Source organism: Triticum aestivum, chromosome 4A (genome assembly GCF_018294505.1).
Source record: "Triticum aestivum cultivar Chinese Spring chromosome 4A, IWGSC CS RefSeq v2.1, whole genome shotgun sequence".
Classification (NCBI taxonomy): domain Eukaryota; kingdom Viridiplantae; phylum Streptophyta; class Magnoliopsida; order Poales; family Poaceae; genus Triticum; species Triticum aestivum.
This window is the reverse complement of record NC_057803.1, coordinates 667,966,670-667,984,318: the sequence shown is the minus strand read 5'-3', so window position 1 is coordinate 667,984,318 and position 17,649 is coordinate 667,966,670.

Below are 17,649 nucleotides of genomic sequence, written 5' to 3'. Positions count from 1 at the left end.
ACCCTGGAAGAATTGGTCATAAATCTACGACCATTTGAGACAAATTGGTCAAAAGTTGTTCGGGAGGCTCCAAACCCTGCACTATAATGACCATTTTGGTCAGAAAGGTCGTAATTTCCTTACATGAAATGGTCACAAAGCAGACAACACTGGTCCGCTGCCTTATTTCTAGCTGATCAAGACCAATATAGATGGTCATAACCTTGTAAATCGTGGTGGATTGCTATGACTAGGCGTCACCTCATCCGTTTTGCCTATGTGTCATGTCCATGTGTCAAACTTTGCCCTAGGTTGTGAAGCAACCTATATTTCTGCCATTTCTAAAATTCCCCAAAAAATCTCATAAATTCTTTGGGTCATATCTTCATCAAATATGTAAAAAACCATCCTTTCCTAGTTTAAAAATAATTCAACAATATTCATTTTTTTTAATTTTTTATGCCCGTTTCAAAATGCGATCAAAACGGCGGGCATGACCGTTCCTAGCTAGTGGTTGAATCTTGGATTTTTTTTGGTGTTTCTCGGATTAAATAGATACTTATGTATCTAGAAATGATTTTTGTAAAAAGTAAAGAGCAAACTATGAGGCAGCTACTGTTCAAATTTGACTCGCTTCCTACTGAATCGGCAGAAATTTGTCTTTTTCACGAGAGGTGGATCAAAACTTTTCATACTCAACCATTTGGTAAATTGTGCATTAAATATGTCCTAGTATTTTAGAAAATTGATTTGGTACAATTTCGCAACAAATATTTGGTAGGTACTTCACAAAAAAGCTCATTTCGGGCACACGAAAAATGGAAAATGATTTTTTGGTGCAAAGAAAATGATAACTTCCTTAGGCAACATTGTTTTTAATTCCAAGATGCACCCTTGTGCACAATATGAGATCATTTGAATAAACTATGCCATGAATGTGGCCATAAGATTGATCATTTGGCTTGAAAGCCATGAATCTTCACACATGATATCTCATTTCGGAGAACACTTTTTTAAAAGAATTTCCATATTACAAGTTTATTATTTTTTCTGGTAACTTGGTCACATATAATGACACAATGCAAAGATTTCCAATTTTTTTGATTTTTCTTGAATTTTTTATGCCCGTTTCATAATGTGGTCAAAATGGCGGGCATGACCCTAGCTAGTGGTTGAATCATGGATTTTTTTGGCGTTTCTCTGATTAAATAGATACTTATGTACCTAGAAACGATTTTTTTTAAATAAAGAGCAAACTATGAGGCAACCGCAGTTCAAATTTGACCCGCTTCCTACTGAATCGGCATAAATTTGTCTTTTTCACGAGAGGTGGATCGAAACTTTTCACACTCAACCATTTGGTAAATTGTGCATTAAATATGTCCTAGTATTTTATAAAATTGATTTGGTACAATTTTGCAACAAATATTTGGTAGGTCCTTCACAAAAAAAGCTCATTTCGGGCACTCGAAAAATGGAAAATGATTTTTTGTGCATAGAAAATGATAACTTCCTTGGGCAACATTGTTTGTCATTCCAAGATGCACCTTTTTGCACAATATGAGATTATTTGAATAAACTATATATGCCATGAATGTGGCCATAAGACTGATCATTTGGCTTGAAAGACATTGATCTCCACACATGATAGCTCGTTTCTGAGAACACTTTTTAAAAATAATTATCGTATTAAAAGTTTATTATTTTTCCTGGTGACTTGGCCACATAAAATGACACAATGTGAAGGTTTTCCTATTTTTTGAATTTTTTTTGAATTTTTAATGTCCGTTTCAAAATGCGGTCAAAACGGCGTGCATGATCATTCCTAGCTAGTGGTTGAATATTGGAAATTTTTTGGTGTCTCTTTGATTAAATAGATATTTTTCTACCTAAAAAATATTTTTAGGAAAAATAAATATTAAACTATAAGGCAGCTGCAGTTCAAATTTGACCCGCTTCCAACTGAATTGGTAGAAATTTGTCTTTTTCACGAGAGGTGGATAAAATATTTTGACACCCAACCATTTGGTCAATTGTGCATTAAATATGGTCTAGTATATTAGAAATTTGATTTGGTCCAATTTTGCAACAATTATTTGGTAGGTTCTTCACAAAAAAACCTCATTTTGGGCACTCAAAAAAATGAAAAATGGTTTTTTCTTTCAAAGAAAATGAGAACTTCCTTAGGCAACATTGTTTGCCATTCCAATATGCACCCTTTTGCACAATATGAGATCATTTGAACAAACTATGCCATGAATGTGGCCATAAGATTGATCATCTTGCTTGAAAGCCATTGATCTCCACACATGATAACTCGTTTCTGAGAACAGTTTTTGAAATAATTATTGTATTACAAGTTTATTATTTTTCCTGGTAACTTGGCCACATATAACGACACAATGTGAAGGTTTTCCAATTTTTTGATTTTTTTGATTTTTTTATGCCCGTTTCAAAATGCGGTCAAAACAGCGGGCATGACCGTTCCTAGCTAATGGTTGAATCTTGGAAAACTTTTGGTGTCTCTCTGATTAAATAGATACTTTTGTACCTAAAAAGATTTTTGGGAAAACTAAAGAGCAAACTATGAGGCAGCTGCAGTTCAAATTTGACCCGCTTCCAGCTGAATCGGCAGAAATTTATTTTTTCATGAAAGGTGGATCAAAGCTTTTGACAACCAACTATTTAGTCAATTGTGCATTAAATATGCCCTAGTATTTTAGAAAATTATTTTGATACAATTTTGCAACAATTATTTGAGAGGTCCTAAAAAAACTCATTTTGAGCACTCGGAAAATGGAAAATGAATTTTTTGTCAAAAGGAAATGAAACTCTCTTAGGCAACATTGTTTGCCATTCCATGTTTGTTATTTTCTTGAAAGCTAGTTCACAATTGGTGACACAATGAGAAGGTTTTTTTATTTCTTTGAATTTCTAAGATCATAAAATAGCTTACATGATTTTAACATCTTTAAATCTATCACGACCAATTTAATTGGTTGTAATGTTGTATTGCATTCTGATTGGTCCGTGGACAAGACACGCAGATCATGCACGAAACACCGTTGGATCCTCCCGGATCTAACGGCAGCCCTCACCCCTTGCCTCCCCGCCAACCCCACGTATACCTGGCCATACCTCAGGCCAGGCCGGGCTTCAGGCCGGGCCTAGCCAAGCCCGACAAAAAAAAACCCAGGCCTGAGCCCGGCCCGGCCGTTGGGCCTGTTTTCTGGGCCCGAGCCCAACCCGAACACATAAAAGCCCGTCGGGCTTCGGGCCGGCCCGACCCGACCTTCAGAGAAATGTGAAAACGACGGGTGTAATGATTAAGTAGTGTAATGATTAGTACTATGTAATGTTCAGTTTGTTAAGTGTAAGATCCTTCTGTTTGCTTTAGTTTCGAAGTTGTATTATATAATGTTAGATTTGTATGTCCTCACTAGTTGACACCTTGTCACTTTGAGAAGTACTTCATCTGTCATACTTTGCTTAGTGAAATAATAATGTGCATATGTGTGTGACATCCTGTGATGTATAAATATATGTGTGTGTTTGTGATGTGAAAAATCTATCTTCTATCACATTATCTTGTTTCTTCCCCCTGTACTTGTTTTGTCATGTGACTTTCATTTCGTGTTAGTTTCTGTTGTTTCTAGTAGTATGAAAATATCAAAAAGACAGTGAGTAACATCTTAATCCCCCTGTGCTATTTGCATTTTATTTGTGAAAGATCTTCGGGAACAACCTTGTTAGGTTTAGGTTTATTTTCTGGCATTCATAATCTGAATTGTGTCACCTAGCTTTAGCCGAGTGTTGTTGTCGTCGCCTAGTCCCTGTGGAGAACACGACATCCGTAGTTTGGGCGTAAAAACCCTGCTATATTACAATCGATCATTTTGGCGCCGTTGCCGGGGACTAGCATCGAGCGATTATGTTAGCTATAGACTAGGTTTATTTTAGTTTCGTGTTTAATTCATCGTGTATTTCTTTTGCTGTGTTTCTTTTATATTTTTTCCCTTGTTGTTGCTTCGGCTTATTAGGATACTAACATTCTGACTAGTATTTACTATTTATGAGTGTGCGTAGGAAATCTGAACTATTTGCAGGTTGATTGATAGTTACACTTGGTGGAGATATGGCGGTGCTTCATGATGTTTGGATGCCAAGCAGCCAATGCTATTTCACAGGGCAACTTTGGCCGTCTTTTGAGGCGGAAAATTTTGAGCTAAAGCCTGAAAACCTTATTCAGGAGATGTCCTAATCATGGGCTTAAGAGATGGTTAGAGCTGCAGATATTCTATAGAGGGTTGACTTTGGACACTCGAGCTTACGTCGATATGGCAGCGGGTGGAGCTATTACAAACAAGACACTTGATGATGCCTTTTTGCTGATTGAGAGCATAGCTTTCCACCAACTTTAGTGGTATAGTGAGAGACCCAACTCAGATTTGTTGGTTTGCTGTCACCACACTTCACCTCAGCAAGAATGTCTTACACAAAAGGCAGAACCAGTTTATCTGTGTGACAAGATTGAGCTTTCATGGATTATCTTTGATGATGATGACACCAGCCTAGTTGACACACACATTGCAGATCATATGGCCACAATCTCCTTCATGAATTTCTCGTAGAATCTCATGGCCATCCTCAGGAGAAATACAACGCTGAAACACTCCCGTGACACTGCATCGGTGTAACTCACCATTGACAATGGTCATTGACTTAGACCGCCGGGTTATTTGCCTGGCTAAAGCTTCATCCTCAGGTAACTCACATCGGGTCATATAAGCCAGATACAGAACTATCCAATCAGGAATAGCATGAAGAGCCGCCACCAACTGTGCCTCCAGGTCAGGGATAGCAAGACCTTCTTCCATAGGCAATTTAACTGAAGGATTATTCAGAATATCAAGAAAGATATTAGGCAGTACCGGCTTATGCTGAGACCCCAGCCGGCTTAAAGCATCAGCTGCCTCATTTTTCCTGTGATCAACATGTTGCACTTGATAACCTTTGAAATGACCAGCAATAGCATCAACCGCCCAGCGATAAGCCACCATGAGTGGGTCTTTGGAATCCCAAGTTCCTGAGACTTGTTGAGCCACCAGATCTGAATCGCCAAAACACCTAAGCCGGCTTAGGTTCATCTCTTTGGCCATCCGAAGACCATGGAGTAAGGCCTCATATTCAGCTGCATTGTTAGTACAAGGAAACATTAGCCTTAAGACATAAGAAAACTTATCACCTCATGGGGAAGTCAAAATAACTCCAGCCCCCGAGCCTTCCAACCGCCTGGATCCATCAAAATGAATAGTCCAATATGTGTTATCAGGCTTCTCTTCAGGCATCTGCAACTCTGTCCAGTGATTGATGAAATCCACAAGTGCTTGAGACTTGATGGTTGTCCGAGGCATATAGTTCAAACCATGGGGACCAAGCTCAATGGCCCATTTGGCCACCCGACCTGTAGCTTCTCTGTTTTGAATAATATCCCCTAGAGGAGCAGAACTGACCACAGTGATGGGATGTCCAAGGAAATACTGCTTCAACTTACGACTAGCCATGAACACTCCATAAACTAGCTTCTGCCAATGTGGGTACCTTTGCTTAGATTCAATTAGTACCTCACTGACATAGTAAACCTGCCTTTGAACCGGATATTCTTTGCCCGACTCCTTCCTTTCCACAACAACCGCTATGCTGACGGCTCTGCTGTTAGCAACCACATAGAAAAGCAAGGGCTCTTTATCAATAGGAGCTGCAAGAACGGGTGGCTCAGCCAACTGTTTTTTAAGCGCCTCGAACGCCTGATTGGTAGCATTACTCCAGACAAAGTGATATGTTTTCTTCATCATCGGATATAAAGGAATAGCCTTTTCTCCCAGGCGGCTTATAAACCGGCTTAGAGCCGCAACACGACCCACCAAATGCTGGACATCGTTAGTATAGGCCGGTTTAGCCAAAGAAGTGATAGCCTTGATTTTCTCCGGGTTAGCTTCAATACCTCTCTCAGAGACCAAAAAACCCAAGAGCTTGCCTGCCAACACACCAAAGACACATTTGGCCGGGTCAAGCATCATCCTGTAGACCCGGAGGTTGTCAAAGGTCTCCTTCAAATCATCTAACAAGGTTTCCTTCTTCCTGGATTTCACAACTATATCATCCACATAAGCATGAACATTGCGTCCTAAAGATTTCCCGGTTCTCACGGATGAACTCGATGAGCGCGCTTTCCTATTTTGGATCCATATTGGCACTGATACTGAACTGTTTGGATGAATCGCCAGGAACAAAATCGACCTTCTTGATATCGTGTGCCGACTTAAACTTCAACAAAGGGTCATGCTCTGTAGTTGGCTTCTTCAAGGGGGTCATATCCGCCGGGTAAACATTATCTTTGTAGAACGTCAACTCCTTTGTTGCACAAACATACTCCGCATAGGTGGCATCGCCCTCTTCACATTCCAGAGCTATCTTCCTACCACCATGCACAATGATGGTACCTTTATGACCCAGCATTTTAAGCTGCAGATAAACATAACAAGGTCATGCCATAAATTTGGCATAAGCCGCCCTGCTAAACAAAGCGTGATAAGGGCTCTTGATCTTGACCACCTCAAAAGTCAATTTCTCAGCCCTACAGTCATGATCATTGCCAAAAGCCACTTCCAAGGCTATCTTACCCACCGGATATGCCAACTTACCAGGCACCACCCCATGAAAGACGGTAGAAGACGACTTAAGATCTTTGTCAGTCAAATTCATACGACAAAAAGTATCATAATAAAGGATATTGATACTATTGCCCCCATCCATAAGCACCTTCGTGAACTTGTATCCTCCAACCTGAGGAGCAATTCAACAACCAAAGCCAGCTGACCCGGGTTGTCAACCCGGGGCGGGTGATCCTCATAGCTCCATACAATGGGCTGCTTTGACCATCATAAATATCGAGGGACCACCGGTTAACCGTGTTCACCGCTCATTTATGAATCTTCTAGTCTCGCTTGCACAAACTCATGGTAAAAACATGATATTGGCCACTATTCAGCTGCTTTGGATTGCTTTGATAACCAGACTGCTCCCATTCAGAGCAATCACTCACCACTATGGACTAGTATGCTATGTTCCCTGGATCGGTAGTATGTGAACCAGACCTGGATGAGTGATGATTCTTGTTTCCTTTTTTATTGATTTGTTAAATAAGTAATAATGAATAAATAATTAGTCTGACTACCTACAGTAGCATGTCATGTTCTCGGGATCGGTGGCATGTGAAATTGGGTTAGCTTGGGCAGTAATTATTAATAAAAAAATGTAATTGTTGAACCAGGTGTATACCATGTTCTTGGGATCGGTGGTATGTTCCTTTGGGGAGACAAACAAAAAAACTATATAATTGGTCGAGCCGGGTGTATACCATGTTCTCGGGATCGGTGGTATGTTCCTTTGGTGAGATCAATAAAATATTATCATTACTTCCTTCAAATTCAATAAGTGGTTCAACCACAAAGTTATATTTCTGCAAATTAGAGATTTAATTCCAGTTCTTTTTGTTCCCGGGATCATGCTCTCTTGAGGAACCATTTGGCAGTCATCATTTAAACTTGTTGATCCTCTTTTATCATTGTATAAAAGTTTAAAATGGTCAAGTCTACTAGTATCCTATTGCTTTGATGCACTCCTAACCATTAATTTTCACTATCTAAGTCTGAAGCATGCCTTGTTTGGAGATCTATTTTACTAGGACATTCTTTACTCAGTTCACTGTTCATATTCTTGCTCTTGTCATATGCGTTTGCTTGAGGACCCATCCATACAAGAAAACAGATACACAATGGAAGAGATACAGAAACAGATACACAAGTTGAGATGTAGCAGGCAGATTCATCAAGTATATATCATGATGTGTATTCATCATATAGTTGTACCATTGCAAACCAAGAGATACCGAAATAGTGGAAGAGCAACAATTAATGAAAAAACACGTCAAGATGCTCTTGATTTGTTGGATGAAGAGCGTGACCTTGCGGCGGCTCGTTCGGCGATATACCAGCAAGATCTGTGTCGCTATCATAGCCGCCGGGTTAAAACTTGAACCTTTCAAGAAGGTGATTTGGTGCTCCGGCTCATCCAGGATCAAACAGATATGCACAAATTATCCCCACCTCGGGAAGGGCCTTTTGTGGTCAGCAAGAATCTGAATGACGGGTCATACTACCTCATTGATATTCGAGAAAACAAGGGCTCGCGCACATCGGAGGAGGAGACCCGCAGGCCTTGGAACATTTCTCATCGTTGGCCTTATTACACTTGAGCCACCGGCTCTTGTGTTGTACATACTTTTATCACTGTATATATTATGATCAGTATAATAAAGCTGGCATCCCTAATAATTCAGGGTCTCTGTCATTTCATTTCTGAGCATCTGAGTCGATATTGTCAATTCATAAGATTACTTGGGGGCTTCCTACTCACTGAGCATAGCTATGACTACCCTCTTAATCCGGCTTGCACGCCTTGTTATAAATTACATGGGGCTTCCTGCTCATTGAGCATAGCTGTGACTACCCTTTTGATCCGGTTTATATGCCTTGTAGCAAATGACTTGGGGGCTTCTTGCCCAAGTTAAAAGGTTACCATAAAGAACTTGCTGCAGTCTGCAGTTCAAACATAGGTATCCTGCCTTGATAGCTTATTATAGGTCACTTGGGGGCTTCCTGTTCAATGAACATAGCTTTGTTTACCCTTGTGATCGGCTTGTATGCCAGGTGTATTCACCAAATTCTGGGTTATCCTGCATGTATGTCCTTGTCACTCCGCCCAGGTAATCCTAGAATGACCCGCCGTACTCTCCATAGTCAATCTTGTAAAAGACCCTGAACATGTCGAGGTTAAATGGTGGTTAGTCATGTGAGGGCCAGCTTACAGAGTTGAATGAAGGATTAACTTAGTGGTTGTGCTGCCCCTGAAAGCACTTGAAATTTCGGCTTGGCAGCCTATGAAAGCCTTGTTTTTTTGATTTGTTATTTTATTTGAACATTGTTTGGGTTCATATCCTTGTACCATATTAACATATGGTTTAAAACGATTCAGGCCATGTAGCCTTAATCCTTATGATTCATATTTGAGTGGGGTTTTGATAACCCATTCTGGCTTTGGATGTTAAGTCGCCAATATACTTTGATTGTACACTTGGAATTATGCGCTCTAAGTCTTTGGGTTGTCATCCTGACTGGATATGGCAACGTAAGCCAGCAGTATGTGTCGTGGTTCTAAGCCTGACAGTAGAGTGGGGGGTAGGTATGGAGAGGCAAGGTCCTAGCTATGGAGAGGTTGTAAACACAAGGGATGTACGAGTTCAGGCCCTTCTCGGAAGAAGTAAAAGCCCTACGTCTCGGAGCCCAGAGGCGGTCGAGTGGATTATCTGTATATGAGTTACAAGGTGCCGAACCTCTCTACCTGTGGAGGGGGGTGGCTTGTATAGAGTGCGCCAGGACCCCAGTCAGCCCACGTAGGAGAGGGTTCAAGGTGAGTTAAGTCTGGGGCGTTACTGGTAACGCCCCACATAAAGTGTCTTTACTATCATAAAGTCTACTTAATTACAGGCCGTTGCAGTGCAGAGTGCCTCTTGACCTTCTGGTGGTCGAGTGAGTCTTCGTGGTCGAGTCCTTCAAGTCAGTCGAGTGAGTCCCTCGTTGGTCGACTGGAAGGTGACCTCTTCTAAGGGTGTCTTTGGGCAGGGTACTTAGATCAGGTCAGTGACCCTACCCTAGGTACATGACCCCATCATTAGCCCCCGAATGGATTGAGGCTTCGAGTGAGGAAGGAGTTGATGTTGTTTCCAATTAACTTTTGCACACTGGTCGTGCGTTGTTCTGGACCAAAGAATCTCTTCGTTGGTAGTGAGCAACTTGTCTTCAGTCGACTCGATCCATTCTCTTATTTCGTCGAGTGATCTTTCGGGCTTTGACGATTTCCGAGCGACGGATCGCAAGAAATCCCGCGTCTGACAGACCGGTCTGCCGTTCGCGGATTCCGCGGGATGCGAAATTTGGGGAAGCGCGCGAAGCGGAGCGGACCGCGGCGTTCGGATGGGACGGGACATAGACGCCTCGATCCCCGCGCTGCTTTCTTCGCCACGTATCCCGCCTGCATAACTGTTCCTGGATATGATTAGATCGACCGGTCCCACCTGTCATCCACTCGGAAGGAACCTTATAAATGCGCCCGGCGAGGGGTTTTTTTTGTACAGTGCCTCATCATTCTCTTTCTCTGCTCCCTTCGTCTCCGCCCGACGCGCTCGCTCTCGCCTCCGCCCAACCTCTCCTCGCACGTCTCACCGGCAACCATGGCCAAGGAGAAGACGGCGGCGCTGGAACGCGCGAAGAAGGCGTCGGCGACGGAGAAGGCGAAGGGGAGACGCACCAGCCGCGGCGGGTATTCGTCTAGATCCCGCCTGCCGAAGGGCTGGGTCCAAGGAGATTGGATCCAGTCGACCATCACGGAGAAAGATCTCCTCGACATGGCCAATGAGGGCCTGATCCCCCATGGAGCTGCGAGGCTTCCGAGGAAGGAGTGGCAGCCCCAGCCAGAAGAGGGTGAGTGCGTGCTCTTGGCCACCCATGTCGATCGTGGATTTTCTTTGCCGCCGAGTATTTTCTTCCGTGGTTTCTTGAACTTCTTTGGAGCGCAGCTCCACCACTTTACCCCAAATTCTATCGCCTATCTTGCCGCGTTCGTGTCCATGTGTGAGGGTTTTCTGGGCTGTCGACCGCACTTGGGCTTGTTCAAGCATATATTCACGTGTCGCTCTCAGACCGTGAAGAAGGCGAGCCCAGGCGACGAAAGAACCCGAGTCGTCCAAATGTGTGGGGGCCTGGGGATCCAGGTGAGGAATAAGAGCACCTTCCCAGCCATGACTTTTCCCGAGTCAGTCAGAGGCTGGCAGTCGACCTGGTTCTACTGCCAGGATCAGTCGACGCCGGGGCAGTCGAGTGGACTCCCTCAGTTTACCATGGACCGAGTGAACAAGCCCTCCTCTCTGAAGTTGATTCCGGAGGAGAAAGCTGACGTGAAGATGTTGATGGAGCGCGTGGTACATTTGGTTCGGGAGGGAGTGACGGGCATGGATCTCCTGGAGGTTTTCCTTAGGCGTCGTATCCAGCCCCTTCAGTTCCGGAGCCACTGCATGTGGTTGTACTGTGGGACTGAGGACGAGACTCGAGTCCATCCAGAAGCAGTCGACGATGTCACTCTGGAAAGATGGATGGCCGCCGTTATCGGAAACAAGGATAACCCACGCGGAGCCAGAAGGATTCCTCCACTCGACCACAATAGTGATCCAAACAAGGTATGCCTGCTCTGCTCTCCACTGTGTCCTTGTCATATTCATTTCTGTTTATTCTGCCAATTGGTCGATTGATCCTTGTCTTGACGTCTATCAGGCCCTCACCGAGCTGTACTCGATGCCCAATGGAGCACAGGCTCCGACTGAGGAGGGTGAGGCGAGTGGGGGCGAGAGCCAGGAGGAGGAGGAGTGGGACTCGGACGTTGCTGAGGATGATGATGACGATGACGACGATGACGGTGATGAAGATGACGCTGAAGACGAGGAAGAAGAGGAGGAGGAGGTCGTACCACCGTGCTCAAAAAGGCGGTCGAAGCTTGTCCACGACCCTTCGACTGAACGTGGCAAGGGGGTTGCGACCGTTGCACAGTCGACCAAGCGCCCTCGGACTACCTCTCCGGCGCCGACTGAAAAGGCGCCGAAGCAGCCCAGGGCGGCTCCGTCAAAGCCGACCAAGCTCCTGCCGAAGATGAAGGTGTCCATCCCTACCATATTAGGGTAATCATGCTGCTTAAGTCTTCTTATTTTGTGTGAACTTTGTCTCTGGTTGACGCTGAAGTTAGTCGACTGATTCTTTGGAGTTGCAGTGCTGCTACTTCTGAGACCTCAGCCCGGGCTGATGACCATGAGATGGAGGACGCAGCAACCTCAAAACCAGGTACTATATTCTTAACGCCGTTTTTAGTCGACTGACTCATGATCTCTAATCCTGATTCTTCTCTGTAGCTCCACCCAATATTGTTATCACTCTCCCTGATGATGATGAGGATGAGGAACCGCTGAAGCGCAGAAGGAGTAGGAAAGCGTCCGCCAGCAGGGTGCCCCAGGATGTGACGGCGCCTGAGACTCTGGTTGTGGAGGAGGAGAACACCACTCGACACACTATGTCCTTGGCAGATCCACTGACGAGTGCTCAGCAGCCCTCCCTCTTCACGACGCACCATGTCCCAGAGGACCAAGCTGGCGCCGCGAAGGAGGCGATACGCGAGGCAGGGATCATGATGGAGCAGTTAAGGACCATCCGGGATGCGAGCCAGACAACTTACGACGCTAGTTCCGCCCTTCAAAGCAATGTTCAGGTCAGTCGACCACCGCCTGTTTTGTTAAGATATGCTATCAAAAAACTTTTCTTTCCAGAATTTATAGTAGTCACCCACTAGGTGTGTCGACTTAGACTCCGTGTTAGCGGGGGCACGCTGAGTGCACCCGCTGGGTGTAGTCCCCAAGGCTAAGGTCGACTGCTGGCAGTCGGCCTTAGGCTTTATAATTTCAGTCTTTGCATCATTCGACTATGTCGACTGGATTTCGCAAACTGGTCGACTGGTCGACTCTGTCTTCAATAGGATTAGTGGGGGCACGCTGAGTGCACCCACTGGGTGTAGTCTCCAAGGCTAAGGTCGACTGCTGGCAGTCGGCTTTAGGTTTTATAATTTCAGTCTTTGCGTCATTCGACTATGTCGAATGGATTTCGCAAACCGGTGGGGGCACGCTGAGTGCACCCACTGGGTGTAGTCCCCGAGACCGTGGTCGACTGCTTGCAGTCGATTACAGTCTTAAAGAATACATCTCTCTCTTTTTTTTGAGGTCGACTGGTCGACTCTATCTTCGATAGGATTAGTGGGGGCACGCTGAGTGCACCCACTGGGTGTAGTCCCCGAGACTACGGTCGAATGCTTGTATTCGGCTGTAGTCTTAGAAACGTGTGATTTTCCTTTTTCACTCGGAAGTGAATTATATTTGACATTTAGTCGATTGGTTCTTCGCAGAACTCCTGTGATCTTGTGGCTCGCTACTCTGAGCTGGAAAACAAGCACGTTCAGCTCGAGCTGAATTTGAAGCTGGTTTAGGAGAAACTGACGAAGGCAAAGGAGGAGACCGAAGGTATGTTTGGTGAGACCTTGACGACTGATTTTCCCCTTCGTTTGTTTCAAAATCCGATCTTGCTGTAACTTGCAGGTAAGGTAAGGGAGGCCCAACAGAAGAAAGACCTTGAACTAGCTGAGAAGATCAAGCTTGCTGACGAGAAGTTAGCTTCAGTCACCAAGCTTGAACAAGACAATACCAATCTGAAAGCTGCTCTTGGGATCGCCAACAAGGAGGTCAGTCGACTGAAAACTGATAAAGCTGCCCTGACCGACCAAGTCAGTAAGTTGACTGGGAAGAAAAATGATCTGGAGGCCTTCCTGAGTGGTCTTGCCAAGAAGCTGTTTCTTATGCTTGAAGGTAAACCTCTATGCTAGGCAATTATTTCCAATCGTGGTTTTTCCATTCGACCATCACCTTGACTCGGTGATCGTCCTTGCAGAATTTTGTCAAAACTTTGAAGAAGAAACTAGCCGGCTGGAACCAAACCTCGACCCCGTCAATTCTCCGGTGAACGACGAAGTTGCCATGAATGTTTTCCGACTGGAGTCCCGTGTTGCAGCTGCCGTGGACTATCTTGCAAGGCTGAAGGTCGCCACATCTCGCATCGACTCGATGCTCTGGCCCGGGGAGACACTTCAGAATGACCTTGAGTCGCTGATGGCTCGCTTGAACACGATCCCTGGTCGAGTGCAGGAGTGGAAGAAGTCCTCGGCTCGGTGCGGTGCAGATGTTGCTCTGTGTCTGGCCCGAGTCCACTGCAAAGATGCGCGAGAAGAGAAGCTGGCGGCCCTCCGGGTGGCCAACACCAAGAAACACGACTTCAGGTCCTTTATGGAAACTTTCCTTGCGGCTGCCACTCGGATCGCAGACGGAATTGATCTTGATGAGTTTGTTGCACCTTCCAGCCCTCCGCAGGAGGGGTAAAAAACTTCTTCTAAGCTCGACGCTTTAAATTTGCCTCGGTATGCCGAGTGGAATTGTAACCGATAAACCTTAATGGGCTTAGCGCCTGAGCACTTTCGGTTCCTTTAGATATCGATTCGAACTTGAATTTGGTGCTTGAATATGATTGCTTTTGGCTCGAAATGTCTTTTGCAGGTTCAAAGCAGGGCGCCTTTATTGCAATCGACTTATTCCTTAGTCCACTTAGGCGAGCACTGGGCTGCGGCTAAGCCTCCGAGTGGAAGTCTGGCTTACCACTCGGTAGGATTTTTATAACTTAGGCGAGTACTTGGACTGCAGCTAAGCCCCCGAGTGAGAGGTTTGCTCTTCACTCGGTAGGATTTTGATAACTTAGGCGAGCACTGGGCTGTAGCTAAGCCCCCGAGTGAGAGGTTTGCTCTTCACTCGGAAGGATTTTGATAACTTAGGCTAGCACTGGGCTGCAGCTAAGCCCCCGAGTGAGAGGTTTGCTCTTCACTCGGAAGGATTTTGATAACTTAGGCTAGCACTGGGCTGCAGCTAAGCCTCCGAGTGAGAGGTTTGCTCTTCACTCGGTAGGATTTTCGATAACTTAGGCGAGTACTCGGACTGCAGCTAAGCCCCCGAGTGAGAGGTTTGCTCTTCACTCGGTAGGATTTTTGATTACTTAAGCGAGTACTTGGACTGCAGCTAAGCCTCCGAGTGAGAGGTTTGCTCTTCACTCTGTAGGATTTTTGTAACTTAGGCGAGTACTTGGACTGCAGCTAAGCCCCCGAGTGAGAGGTTTGCTCTTCACTCGGTAGGATTTTTGATTACTTAGGCGAGTACTTGGACTGCAGCTAAGCCTCCGAGTGAGAGGTTTGCTCTTCACTCGGAAGGATTTTGATAACTTAGGCTAGCACTGGGCTGCAGCTAAGCCTCCGAGTGAGAGGTTTGCTCTTCACTCGGTAGGATTTTCGATAACTTAGGCGAGTACTCGGACTGCAGCTAAGCCCCCGAGTGAGAGGTTTGCTCTTCACTCGGTAGGATTTTTGATTACTTAGGCGAGTACTTGGACTGCAGCTAAGCCTCCGAGTGGAAGTCTGACTTACTACTCGGTAGGATTTTTATAACTTAGGCGAGTACTTGGACTGCAGCTAAGCCCCCGAGTGAGAGGTTTGCTCTTCACTCGGTAGGATTTTTATAACTTAGGCGAGTACTTGGACTGCAGCTAAGCCCCCGAGTGAGAGGTTTGCTCTTCACTCGGTAGGATTTTCATAACTTAGGCGAGTACTTGGACTGCAGCTAAGCCCCCGAGTGAGAGGTTTGCTCTTCACTCGGTAGGATTTTCATAACTTAGGCGAAACGGATTCGCAGCTAAGCCTCCGAGTGAGAGGTTTGCTCTTCACTCGGTAGGATTTTCATAACTTAGGCAAAACGGATTCACAGCTAAGCCTCCGAGTGAGAAGTCTGGCTCACCACTCGGTAGGATTTTTTACAAACTTAGGCGGAACGGATTCGCGGCTAAGTCACGCACTGAGGGGGAATTTTATTAGACAAAATAAAAAGTGACAAAAATTATGGAGGAACTATGACACTATTATTTTGAGGTCCATGAACTACAGAAGTACTTTATTGCAACTCATCCGAGTGATAAAACTTAAGTGTAAAATGGGTGGAGTAATTCCGCGTTCCAAGCTCGGGGCTCGTCGATATTATGCTCGACGTTGTAAAGACGGTACGCCCCGTTGTGGAGGACCTTGGTGACGATGAAGGGACCTTCCCAAGAAGGAGCAAGCTTGTGTGGTTTGTGCTGATCCACTCGGAGAACCAAATCTCCTTCCTGGAAGGCTCGACCTCTCACATTTATGGCGTGGAAACGACGCAAATCTTGTTGGTAGATGGTCGACCGGATCAGAGCCATCTCCCTTTCTTCCTCTAAAAGGTCAACTGCGTCCTGCCGCGCTTGTTCAGCTTCTGCTTCGTTGTAGACTTCAACTCGAGGAGCATTGTGGAGAAGATCACTCGGCAAGACTGCTTCAGCTCCGTAGACCAAGAAGAATGGAGTTCTTCCGGTCGACCGATTAGGTGTGGTCCGCAGTCCCCAAAGCACTGAGGGAAGTTCGTCGACCCAAGCTCCAGCTGCATGCTTGAGATCACGCATCAGTCGGGGTTTCAATCCCTTGAGAATCAGGCCATTGGCTCGCTCTGCTTGTCCATTCGACTGCGGATGGGCGACTGAAGCGTAGTCGACCCGTGTGCCTTGAGAGTTACAGAAATCTCTGAATTCCTCCGAGTCAAAGTTCGACCCATTATCCGTAATGATGATGTGCGGGACTCCATATCTGAATATTAGTTCCCTGATGAAGCTAACAGCAGTACCGGCGTCAAGGTTCTTGATTGGTTTAGCCTCAATCCACTTGGTGAACTTGTCGACTGCCACCAGTACATGCGTGAAGCCACTTCGCCCTGTTCTCAAAGGACCGACCATGTCCAACCCCCATACTGCGAAAGGCCAGACGAGTGGAATGGTCTTCAGGGCTGATGCAGGCTTGTGCGACATATTCGAGTAAAACTGACATCCCTCGCACTTATCCACTATCTCCTTTGCCATCTCATTCGCCTTTGGCCAGTAAAATCCGGCTCGGTATGCTTTGGCCACGATGGTCTGAGAGGACGCGTGATGACCACAGGTCCCCGAGTGAATATCATTAAGGATGATTCGACCTTCGTCCGGTGTTATGCACTTCTGACCGACTCCAGTCGCGCTTTCTCTGTATAACTGTCCTTTGATTACGGTAAAGGCCTTAGATCGGCGGACGATCTGTCGAGCCTCTTCCTCATCCTCCGGGAGCTCTTTTCTCAGGATATACGCGATATATGGAACTGTCCAATCGGGAATGACCACCAAAATCTCCATGACCAAGTCGACCACTGCTGGGACTTCAACCTCAGTCGGATCTATGGCACTCTTGGGCTGTGGAGCTTCTTCGGTGAAAGGATCTTCTTTGACTGACGGAGTGTGTATATGCTCCAAGAACACACCACTCGGAATGGCTTCTCTCTTGGAACCTATCTTTGCTAGATCATCAACTGCTTGATTTTTCGGTCGGGGTATATGATGGAGCTCCAACCCCTCGAACTTCTTTTCCAGCTTCCTCACTGCACTGCAGTATCCAGTCATGGCTGGGCTTCTCACGTCCCACTCCTTCATCACTTGATTGACCACTAAATCCGAGTCGCCATAGACCATCAGGCGACGGACGCCGAGTGAAATGGCCATGCGCAACCCATATAAGAGGGCCTCATATTCTGCCTCATTGTTGGAGGAATCAAAGTGAATCTGGAGCACATATCTGAGCTTATCTCCTCTGGGGGAAACCAGGATAACCCCAGCACCGGAACCATTCAACATCTTAGAGCCATCAAAGAACATGGTCCAATGCTCCGAGTGAACTTCAGTTGGCTGCTGCTGTTCAATCCACTCGGCGAGGAAATCTGCTATTGCCTGGGACTTAATGGCTTTCTTTGCCTCAAACTTGATATCAAGGGGA